Source organism: Rhinopithecus roxellana, chromosome 1 (assembly GCF_007565055.1).
Source record: "Rhinopithecus roxellana isolate Shanxi Qingling chromosome 1, ASM756505v1, whole genome shotgun sequence".
NCBI lineage: Eukaryota > Metazoa > Chordata > Mammalia > Primates > Cercopithecidae > Rhinopithecus > Rhinopithecus roxellana.
In genome coordinates, this window is record NC_044549.1 from 205,125,152 (window position 1) to 205,137,266 (window position 12,115).

Below are 12,115 nucleotides of genomic sequence, written 5' to 3' on the forward strand. Positions count from 1 at the left end.
AAGAGGGAAAGAAGGAAAGAAGGGAGGGAGGAGGGAAGGAAGGAAGGAAGGAAAGAAAGAAAAGGAAACAAAAAGCCTTTACACAAACCAGAGAGCTGGATATTTATAGAAACTGGTAAATTATTTTCAAAGAGTTGTTTCATAGCATAACTTAAACGCCATCAACACTACCAGTTTCTAGGCTCAAGAGTTTTACGTGCTCAGTTACGTGTCTTATTAACATGGGATACATCTCTGCAGCCCCAGACCTTCCCTATCTGGAGCATTCCTCTCCCAGGCACCCTCACAGGTTGTTCAGAAGCCTTTTCAACTGTTTTCCAATACCCTGTCCCCTTCAGGGCAAAGCACATCTTTATGCCATTATGGGGCTGGCCACTGCAGTTTGCAAAATCAACTTAATAGCGCGGGGACATCTGTTCCACCCTGTGTGCTGGTGTCATAAAATTCCCCACTGGGCTGAGCAATGCACCTGAGAGCAGCGTTAGCAGCACCTCGCATCTGGGGGAGCCTGAAGGCTGGGCCAGCATTAATACATGTAATGAAGGTCTCCTCCTCTCTCACACGAGATTAGAATCTTACACCAGATCAACTACCTGGATTAGAGGTACAACTAAAGAGCACAGTAAACTGCGTGGACATTCAGGAACAGAGCACTAATATAGTTTGGCTATTATATCTGGAAACATAGGTGAATATATAATAAATGGTTTGTTGGTATTACCTTATGATGCATGATAATATAATATCTACATGTCCAGACTTCATGGCCACGCTGTAGCAGAAGCTATTATTTATATCAGCCAGTTATTAAGTGTCAGGAGGTCCTCTTCTAAATGCTTCACCTGAATTAGCTCATGTAATTCTCACCATGCTATGAGGAGGGTACTGTCATCATTTCCACAGTAATAGGTCAGGAAACCGAGGCACAAAGGGCTTCAGCATCTGGCCCAAGGTCTGTTGTTGGTAAGAGATGAGGCTGCGCCCAGGGAGCCTTGCTCTGGAACCCGTACTCGGACACATACACTGCGGCCGCCTCTCCAGGTGTCATGAAAGTCTCCTATGCTTTGCTGAATAGCAGTCAAAAACAAAAACAAAAACCTGGGATTTAGCGTTCTGTATCTTGTATTTTTTTTTTCCACGGGTGGCACAGGAAAAATCATTGTAATTAACATCTGTACCACTCTTTGTAGCTTGGTTCTCATCACAACCCATTACAGCAAACCAGGCAAGGCCTACAGTTCCATTTCCAGATGAGGAAGCTGAGCCTTTAACAGGATCCCTATCTACCAAATGGTAGAGCCATGTCCTCTGACTTCAGGAGCTTCATGATTTTAACTTATTGCTTGTGTTGGGTTCTGCGGTAGCCAATATCCAAGACGGTCCTGAGTGATCTTTGCCTCTTGCGCTCTTTCCTCCTACGCTGAACAGGACTCACTTGTATCACCACTGTGATATTGTGGAAGTGACGATGTGTGACTTCTGAAGTGAGGTCATAAAAGGCATTGCAGTTTCTACCTTGATCTCTCCTGGATCACTCACTCAGGAGGAAGTTGGCTGCCATGTTGTGAGGACGCAGAAGCAGCCCCACACAGACTCCCTCCTGGTGAGGAACGAAAGCCAACAGCCCATGAAGAACTAAAGCCTCTGCCCACAACCAGTGCTAATTTGCCAGCCTTGTGAGTGGGGCCCATTGGAAACAGATCCTCCAGCCCCATGCAGATGACTGCAGCCCAAGCTGACATCTTGACTGCAATTTCATGAGAGACCCCAGGTCAAATCCACCGTGTTAAATCACTCCTGCATCCCTGACTCACAGGAATTGTGAGATATTTATTATTGTTGTAAGCCACTTAAAATGATTTTTTTTAAAGCCAGGCTTGGTGGCACATGCCTGTAGTCACAGCTACTCAGGAGGCTTGAGTCCACGAGTTCAAGGTCAACCTGGGCAACATAGTTAAAAACAAAACAAGGCCTGGCACAGTGGTTCACACCTGTAATCTCAGCACTTTGGGAGGCCGAGGCATGCAGATCAACTGAGGTCAGGAGTTCGAGACCAGCTTGGCTAACATGGTGAAACCCCATCTGAACAAAAATACAAAAATTAGCCAGGCATGATGGCAGGTGCCTGTAATCCTAGCTACTCAGGAGGCTGAGGTGGGAGAATCACTTGAACCTGGGAGGTGGAGGTTTCAGTGAGCTGAGATCGTGCCATTGCACTCCAGCCTGGGCAACTGAGTGAGACTCTGTCTCAAAAAACAAGAAAAAACAGTTTTTTTTTTTTTTTTAAGTTTGGGAGAAATTTGTTATGTAGCTGTGGATAACTAATACAAGTTCTAATTCCAAAGTTCTAATGCTGATGAAGGTTTAACTGGCTGTGGTCTTAAGAAAGTCACGGAAGCACTCTCTGGGATTCGGTTTCCTCCCCTGCTAAATAATAATCTAAGCTGATTTCTGAGTCACCCTTAAGGTGAATAATGAACCATGGCAGCTGGGTGCAGGGAATGCTCTGTGTAAAGCTGAACTCCTAGCACACATAGGCTGGTCCTCGGCAAACCGGCACCATGTACCTGTCAGGATTTCAGGAACACTTCATTTGTGCATCCAATCTACCAACACATAAAGACCTAATGTAGGTAACAATAGCCCACGATCGTCACTGAGTATCACTTAAGTTCCCTGCTCTGTGCCAAGATAGCCCCGAAGTAGGGGGATCTCTGCTCACACCATTAGGTTCACCAGAAATGCCTTCCTTACCCCACAGCTACCACAACTATCCCTTACCCAAACCCATCTCACCTGCCTCTGAAGCTTCCTCAGGCAGCTCCAGCTAACACTGCCCTCGGGACCACCCACAGCAGGAGAAGCCTCAGGTATTTTGGCAGGGGTGTGCTGGTCAATGTTTAACAATGTTTAATGTTTTCTCTGCAGAGAAAAGGCCTTTCTTGACCTCTGTGGTGTTAAATACGTCTGCCGCAGCTGGTTTAAAGCTACCAGCACTGCACCTCTAAGAGCAGAATTGGAAAAAGATGCGCACGATCAGTCTCCCAAGCCAATACCAGCTGCTCCAGCGAAGCCCTGCGCTTCTGGCTCCTTCTTTCTCACTGTCCTCGTGACTACTTTGAAATATCCCTGGAACCTGCCCTTTCCGCATTCCCAGCATCTCTCCCTCAGCCCAGGCCTTCATCCCACCTGGACTATCGCAAGAGCCTCTTTCACCTTCTGTCTGCCTCCAGATCCTCCTCACCCCCATCCTTCCTCCACTCCACACAGCAGGAAGTTCCTATACCATCGCCTCAGGGCACCAGGCCCTCTGTCCTCAAAATCCTTCAAAGCCATGGTTTTCAATGGGAAGGTCAAAGTTGTTGGATATACAAGCTCTTAATGACAGACCCTTGTTTATATCTCATCATCACACACACACACACTTGACCCCAGGGGACTCATCTGATTCCTGTAGCCTAAATGCCTTCCCCAGTCTCTAATCCCACTCTTCCCTCTGGGCTCATGGGCACTATCCTCTTCCCTGCTAAGCATTCCTCCCCCCTCCCGCCCCTGCCCATCTCCACATTCCACTGGCGTTTTGCCGAGAGCTCACTCCCCACGGGGAAGCACCGCCGGTCCTGCGCAGCGCTGACCTTCTCTCCTCTCCCTGAGCCACAGGCTCCTTGAGGACAGGACTGTGTGGTGAGTCTCCCATTCTTCAGTGCCTGGCACAGTGTCCTGGCAGTGGGAGAGCCTTTTGGGATTTAGAGAGGGGGAGGGTAGTAAGGAGGTCAGTGGCGTGAGGCCGTGGGAATGGGGCAGGACCAGAGACTTCTCCCACCCTGAAGCCTAGGATAAGGCTCCGGGCAGAGAGGAGTACAGGCTGTGGGGGTGGGGGGGTGGAAAGAGGAGAGCAGGCAATGGAGCCTCTGGAGTGGCTGAAGTTCCCGGGACCACCATGAATGCCCCACCTGTTTTCTCTGTCCCTCTCGCAGGACTGAACGTGCCACCCTCAATAGTTTGGTTCTATGTCTCTTACGTTGCTTTAAATTGGATAATTGTGGGCTCAACACAACCCTGTGGTCACATGTTAAAGGCTCCGGGCCAGGCTCTGACCCCAAGGAACATTCAAACTGAAGCCACTGATCACATGGTCAGTGTCTTAGATTTCAGGTGGCTTCCTTCAAATAACTGCAAAAACATGCCCTTGGCATGTCGGCTCTGCTCCAGTTATTAGGAGAACTGGGCAAGCCTCTTTGTTCTAGTTGGGTTTCCCATCTGAAAAAGACAGTTTGTAACCAGATGATCACCTGTATCTTTGACACTATGACTCTAAGCCAATCCCCCCTCTCTGTGCCTTAATTTCCTCACCTATAAAAGGGAAGTTATAACATCTGCCCACCTCAAAGGGCTGTTTAAGATCAAATGAGATCATGGACGTAAAATTGTTGTTCTAAGCTGTAACTATGAAATATGGGTTATTATTTGTGAAATTCAATTATTGTGTTATAAGTATTTTATAAACATTCCTGGGTGATTTAAGTAGATTGTAACATGATTGTAGGCATCATGGTGAATGCTAATTTAGGAGAAAAGCAAGAATACATTAAAGGCAGGTCCTCCTAAACAGGGACTCTTCCCATGGCTGAGCAAACTCAGAAACCAGACATCTGTGGGGGGAGCTGTGGACAAGCATGGCAGGCCTGGCCTGAATCAATAGTTTCCATGAGTGTGTTGAATTCCCTAAGATCGACACAAAGGATTGGACATTAAAATCCAGGCATGCCTGTTCTACGGCTTGTCCTGAATGTTCAGTCAGCCTTTCAACAGATACGCTGCAGAGAATTAGAGTTACTCACAGCTGTTTGCCTTTCCCAGGTAGAGCATAACTAGGCCACTGTAATACTTAAAAGCCTCTTCTTTCCATCTGTGCTATTGTTATTATTATTCTTCAGCTCTACAAAAATAAGGTCAAGATCCAGAAGTAAGCCAGATCTCACTTTGATCTTTAAGATCATGGCCACACTCTGCCCAGCAGCCTTCATCCTCATGTCTCCAAGCACAATAAATGTCTAATTAGGAAATCTTTCCAGCGTCCTGGAGAATTGGTATACCCGGAGGGACAGGCAGCATGAGGAGTCCAAGTCATGCCATGGCCTTTGCCTGAAAATGATTGCCGACCTTCTCCAAGCTGCCAGTCGAGGAATGGCGTCCCCTGTAACTTTGCTACAAAGGTAAGCAGTGACATAGAGATAGACCAATCGGCAGAGGCGCTTTTGCAGGTGATATAGGACGTGCAGTTTCTATTGGTCATTCTATTTGATGTTTAGAATCACAAGTTACATCCTGAGCAACTCACTTTTTCATCAATGTGCAATGACTTGATCTATACAGGTGAACAGGAACAGACGGCCTATCCACAGGTTACCATCTGTGTTGCAATAACATCAAAACCCTGGTGTCTGAGATAATGAGCAAGAAAGAACCACTTTCTCCTTTTCACCATCCCAAATGCAAGAGTTAGCCTAGGCTTCCTGTCCACTGACCACAGGTCAGGAACATCCTCTGTATATCTAGAAGGGAGCCCATTGGAAAATAGGCATGAAAACAAAGCCCCCGGTGCTTCTGTGAAGGGATTAAATAGTATTATTATTAACAATAATATAGGCCGGGCATGGTGGCTCACACCTGTAATCCCAGCACTTTGGGAGGCTGAGGTGGGTGGATCACGAGGTCAAGAGTTCAAGACCAGCCTGGTCAAGATGGTGAAACCCCATCTCTACTAAAAATACAAAACTTAGCCGAGCACAGTGGCAGGAGCCTGTAATCCCAGCTACTCAGGAGGCTGAGGCAGGAGACTTGCTTGAACTCAGGGGATGGAGGTTGCAGTGAGCCGAGATGGCGCCACTGAACTCCAGCCTGGGTGACAGAGTGAGACTCTGTCTCAAAAAACAAAAATAAAAATAAAAATAATAATAATATGTTGTCATTATTATTATTATTACTGTAAAGTCATTGATATTTGTAAATTAATTTATACAAAAAAGTCCTTTTCTAATGATTGATATATAATCTGCTACTATAGCCACACTAATTGGTAAAACATTGAATTACTTCCATATCTATTAAACAGCCACCTGTTTACCCAAACCTCACTACAGTACTCCTTCTTGTGTCACCCAGCTACCAAGGGTCTCCTCTGGGAGCGCCCACTACACACACCTGTCCAAGATTCAGCAATCAAAGAGTTAACAGCTGGCTAAGCAGGGGCCCCAGGACCTATTGGCCAGTGCCACCGCCAGTGTCCACTCAGACTGGTGGGTGTCCATGCCACGCTGGTCATTCAAGGTTTCACTGCCTCCTCTCCCTGTCTGCACTGACAGGCTGAGGGCAGAACACCCTGCAAAGTTCCTCTGCACCCCGCACTCTGTTCTCCGGCTCTGCACTAGCCTCAGTGTATGAACACAAGTCAGACGGCCCCAGAACAGCCATGGGGCAGACGCCGAGTGCCCTTCTTTAGTTGTGAGGGAGGAGTGGGGAACCTCCTCAGTGACTAGCACTTAGATGTGACCTCCTTCCCCTTGGCTGAGCCCCAAAGCCCCATGTTGGGTGCCTCTTAAAAACCAGAAATAATAACACCTAACAGCCATATGGGCAAGTATTTAACCTGCCGTCTGTATCAGTTTCCCTCTGTTCAATCCAATGGAGAGGGATAACTACCTATCTTAGGCTTAATTAACATCTGGGCCCTGCTGCTGGGAGATTCCCAAACCCAAGTCTCCCTGTAATTGCAAACCTTTATTTCTTTGGGCACTTTGATGACAGCCACATAATAGGAGCTGTGGCCCCAACCCCACCCACTGCTTCATACTCGCCAACTGCCAACCTCCCTCTCCACCTCCGCTGCCTCTCTCTGTTACTCTCCTGTCTACCCGCCCTCCCCCAGGACCGCTTACCCATAACCCCCTCTGCCTTGTGCCATTCTGCAATACGCAGAATCAGGAGACCAGGACTCCAGCCCCAGTTCTGCCTGTTACTCTCCGCCACGGGAAGCCCATACCTTTGGCCCAGCACTTGGTTTCCATACGGTAGGTTCTAAACACTTAGTGGTCGCTTTCCTTTCTACTCCATTTCACCCCTTAACCCCCAGATCTCTCAAATCTGGAAACTGAGTTACTAATACTGCTCTCTGCCTGCCTCGTTGGGTGATTATGAACATCAGGAAAGAAAGCATCTGAGGGCATCTTTTATAAGTTAAAAGGTGCCACATGCACAGGAGAGCAACCTCCTCAGAAGAAAGGTTTGGAGGCCAGACTATGTGGCTCACGCCGGTAATCCCAGTACTTTGGGAGGCCAAGGCAGGCAGATCACCTGAGGTCAGGAGTTCAAGACCAGCCTGGCCAACATGGCAAAACCCCATCTCTATTAAAAATACAAAAAATTAGCTGGTTCGTGGTGGGTGCCTGTAGTCCCACTTACTGAGGCAGGAGAATGTCTTGAACCCTGGAGGTCGAGGTTGCAGTGAGCTGAGATTGCACCACTGCACTCCAGCCTGGGCAACAGAGCGAGACTTCATCCCTCCCCCACAAAAAAAGAAGAAGAAAAGAAGAAGAAAGGCTTGGAGGGCTGGTGGGGTCACTGGCTAGACACAGCCTCCCAGGGTGGCAGTCCCTTGGTGAGGCTACCAGGTGGAGAGTCTGGCCTTTACTAATGCAGGTCTGAAGGAAATACTTGGTCTCCATCTTCAAGATGTTTTGGGGGAAGCAGGAATCCCAGAAAGCAATTAGAAAAGGAAACGGCAGGCTCAGCTGCTGTGTGGTTAGAATCTATCCCTGGCATGCTCCCTAATTCTGCTGAGACCTAACCCAAGCCTGACCTCCAGGCTCCTCCAGGAGGACAGCAATGAAAATTCCTCACATTTGTACACTTTTCCATAAAAGGTGGCTTAGCTGTATGATTTCCTTTGAATTGCACTATGTCGTAAGGTAGTATAATTGCCCCTATTTACAGTTGAGAGCATAGGACCTCAGAGAATCACACTACCTTGTGCAGTGTCACAGGAGAGCCTTGTAGGACGGGGGTGAGCCCAGCCTCTGAGTCTGAATCCTGCACTGCTCCTCCAGCTGCTGGTTAGCCTCCAAGAAAGATGCAGCTTGCTGCTTTTGCTTTCTTTTGTCTTTCCTCCCTTCTTTTTGTTTCTTGATAATGATATCTTTATTTCAAATATTAACAGATTTATTCCTAATGTTATCAGAAAATAATAATTATAATAAAATTACGCTGTATTCCATTAAAACCCATACCCACAAATTTCCCAGATAGTCCTGCTAGGTACCACAAGCCTTTCTAAAAACACCATTTTCAATCGAAATATCTCTAAAAACGCATTATGCAATTCTTTACTTTTTAATCAGGTTATTTTATTGCAAATGTAACACGCTAATAAACAAAATAAAAATCCAAGCCAGGTGCAGTGGCTCATGCCTGTAATCCCAGCACTTTGGGAGGCCGAGGCAGGTGGATCACCTGAGGTCAGGAGTTCGAGACCAGCCTGTCCAACATGGCGAAACCCCCTCTCTACTAAACATGCAAAAAATCAGCTGGGCATGGTGGCGGGTGCCTGTAATCCCAGCTACTCAGGAAGCTGAGGCAGGAGAATCTCTTGAACCTGGGAGGCAGAGCTTGCAGTGAGCCGAGATCGTGCCACTGCACTCCAGCCTAGACTACAAGAGCGAAACTCCATCTCAAAAAAAAAAAACCAAAAAATCCAAATATTACCATATATTATAAAGCAGGTAAACTTCTTGAGAATGGAAACCCAGTATTTCCCCAGGACCCTCATAACTAAAGGCCAGACTTTGGACCAGAGTGGCCCCACCAAGCAACTGTAAAGGTCCACCTGCCCTGCCCACCCTCCAGGCCAGCATGAAGCATTAGCTAGTTCAAGGAAGTGTTTCTGACAGCGGACAGTGGCTCCTCTGTCACGCATCTCAGTGGGGCCATGGCAGGGGGTGGATTCACTTAGGGGCCTCCTAGAGCGTGCAATGAGTACTCACACCTCTATGCAGGTCTCCCTCTTATCTGGAAAGCAGGTGTCTAGGCTCCCTGGCAAAAGGCAGCTGAGGCCTCCGGGAAAGAAGAGCACAGGCAGCTTCCCTAGGGTGGCTGGGTCTGACAAGGAAGTGGAGTGGAAGGCCTGTCATGGCAAAGTTTCTGATCTGCCCTGCACACTGGGAGAAAACGAGACGACCCACTCTGCAGCTCACAGCGCAGAGGGAGGACCGGTGCAACAGCTTGCAGGAAGACAAGTCTCAGAAGAACTTTCCAAGAATCAGAGCTGTCCTTCCAGGGGCTGGGCTGTCCCGGGAGAAAGAGAGATCTGCTCCTAAGGGCCGTAAGAACTGAGGGACCGCCCCTCCTCCCAATGAAAGACAGTCCAGCTCCAGCGTTCCTTCTAGTCTCGAGCTCACGTGATTTTCAACGTGTTTCTGAGAAGTGACTTGGGCTCTGGGCTCCGACCTGTATTTAAAGCAGCCCCTGGGACCATGTGCAAACTGAGTGATGAACACCTACACAAAGCATAAATAAATGATTTCCCCATGACCCTTCCAAAGCCTTCGTCCATATAAACCTGAGCCAGCGGTCATAAAATGGAGAGAGGACAGGAGAGTAGGTACTTTTACCTACTCTTGTTTGGGACAAGATTTGAATCTCCAGGCCTGGCATGGTGGCTCACAGCTGTCATCTCAGCACTTTGGGAGGCTGAGGCTGGAGGATTGTTGGAGCCAAGGAGTTTGAGACCAGCCTGGGCAACACAGTGAGACTTCCATTTCTACAAAAAATAAAAAATAAAAAATTAGCCAGCCATGATTGCACACACCTGTAGTCCCAGCTACTCAGGAGGCTGAGGCAGGAGGATCACCGGAGCTTAGGAGTTCAAGGCTGCAGTGAGCTATGAGCACATCACTGTACTCCAGCCTGAGTGACAGAGCAAGACCCTTTCTAAAAAAAAAAAAAAAATGAATCTCCAGTGTACATGTAGACTTGGATGAGTAGGCCTGCCCTGCTGCAGAGTCTGCACACTTCTCCAAGCCCATTTCTCCATTTCTCTTTCCTTCTGAGCACACAGCTAGACTACATTTCCCAGCTTCCCTTGCAATGACATAAAGCCAGGAATTGAGTTCTGGCCAATGGAACATGGGCAGAAGTTGTGTGTATCCCTTCTGGACCTGGCCCATTAAAATGTTCTAAATGATCATACACGTTCTCTGTCCACTGGAGGACATTCTTTGGCCAGATGCAGATGTCCCAGAGAGAATTCCAAGACCTTAGAATAGAGATAAACACATTTTTTCTGTAAAGGGCCAGATGTAAATATTTTAGGCTTCTGAGCTACACAGTCTTTGTTGCAACTGCTTTCAGAGTGCAAAAGCAGCCATAAATATGTAAGTAAATGAGTGTGATTGTGTTCTAGTAAAACTTCATTTACAAACAGCTGGCATGCCCAATTTGGCCCATGACTCTTGCCCTAGGAGATGGTGGAGCCACAATGTAGAAGGAGCCTGGGTCTCTGAATGAATGCCTGGCAACCAAGAGTATTCACACTGACTCTTGCATAAGTGAAAACTAATCTTTTATTATGTCAAGCCAGTAAGAGTATGAGATTTATTAAAGCAGCTGGTAATCTCTACCCTAGTTAATTATACTCACCATATTCTATTTTTTTTCTGATGGCCAAGTGCGCAGGTCAAGAAATGGACCAATGAGGAAGAAAACTTGCATGTTTTTCTGAAATGGCCTTTAAAAGTACAGGGCTGGAGAGAGGTTGCAGGTAGGAGATTTCCAAAAACACCTCCCCACCACCAAAAAAAATGTTCCGGAGAATGATGCTTCCTCTAGAACCTTAGTCAGGCAGCTTTGTGACTCCAGGCAGAGCCTTTGAGGAGACCCACTTTGATGGTTAAAGAGAATGAGCATCTCCTCTGTGAAGCCCTTTGTAATCACCCCTCCCTCCCTCCCTTGGGTGGGTTGGCTGCCCCTCCACTAGCTTCCCTCAATACTTTACACATAAACTGACCACGCCTTTCTTTATGTTGGATTAGTCTTACACGCTTTGTCCTTTTCTGCTGAATTACAAGCTCCATCAAAGCAAGGACTGCATCTCGTCTCCCTGGGTTCATCCTCCAGTCCCCTACCTTATCCCTTAATCTTACCCCTTCCCCACACTCTCCCACCTCCCTCCAGAACCAGCACGGTGCTTGGTACACAGTGGATACCTTGGAAATGTCCCTTCAGTGAAGGAGAGAACAGAAATGAATGAATGAAGACACGCGCAGGTTGACAAAATTGCCTAGGTTACAGGGAGGTGGCTATATCATTTATCATTTATCATTTATCATCAAACTGGGACACCCTGAGAGTGAAAGGCAACTCTCCTGTAATTATGTGAGAACATCAGGCATAACCCAGGACTGTGCTGAGCAAACGAATCCACAGTCATCACAGCAGTAGGCATCTTTGAACTACGGTCTCCAGCAATACAGAGCATTCCCAAAGGGAATCAGTGGTTTCGATTTGTATAATCACATTTAATATTAAAAACAAACAAAGAAGAAAACTCAGAGCACAATGGAAAGGAAAGGATGACTGATCTGAAGGGTGTTTTGGCAGAGATCTGGGAGGATCAGCATAGCCCTCTCATTGTGCTATATGTTTTCACAGATCATTTCATACCAACGCCAAGCACAACAGGTTGAGTTGACAATACAGCTCATATCCACCCTAGAGCACAGTCCCAGGCATACCCACAGAAACACAGACACACACACACCACCGTTCTAGCAGGATAAGAGGATTCCACTTGTTCTTGTGTATACTCTCTCTGCATATGTCTCCAAGAAAAACCTCAGAACCTCCACATTTCTAGAAAATAATCAGTCTGAAGAATTACTTTAAGAGGATGTGTGTCCATTTCAGGGGCATCTAGCCATCTATTTGAGAGGTAAATGAAATCACAATTGCAAATATCTGTGGAACGTTTTGGGCGGTTGTGCGTGTGTGTGTGCTTGAGTATAGAACACTAATCACACCAGTAATACTGATACAGGCTGATAATCAAATGCTGACTAAAGGA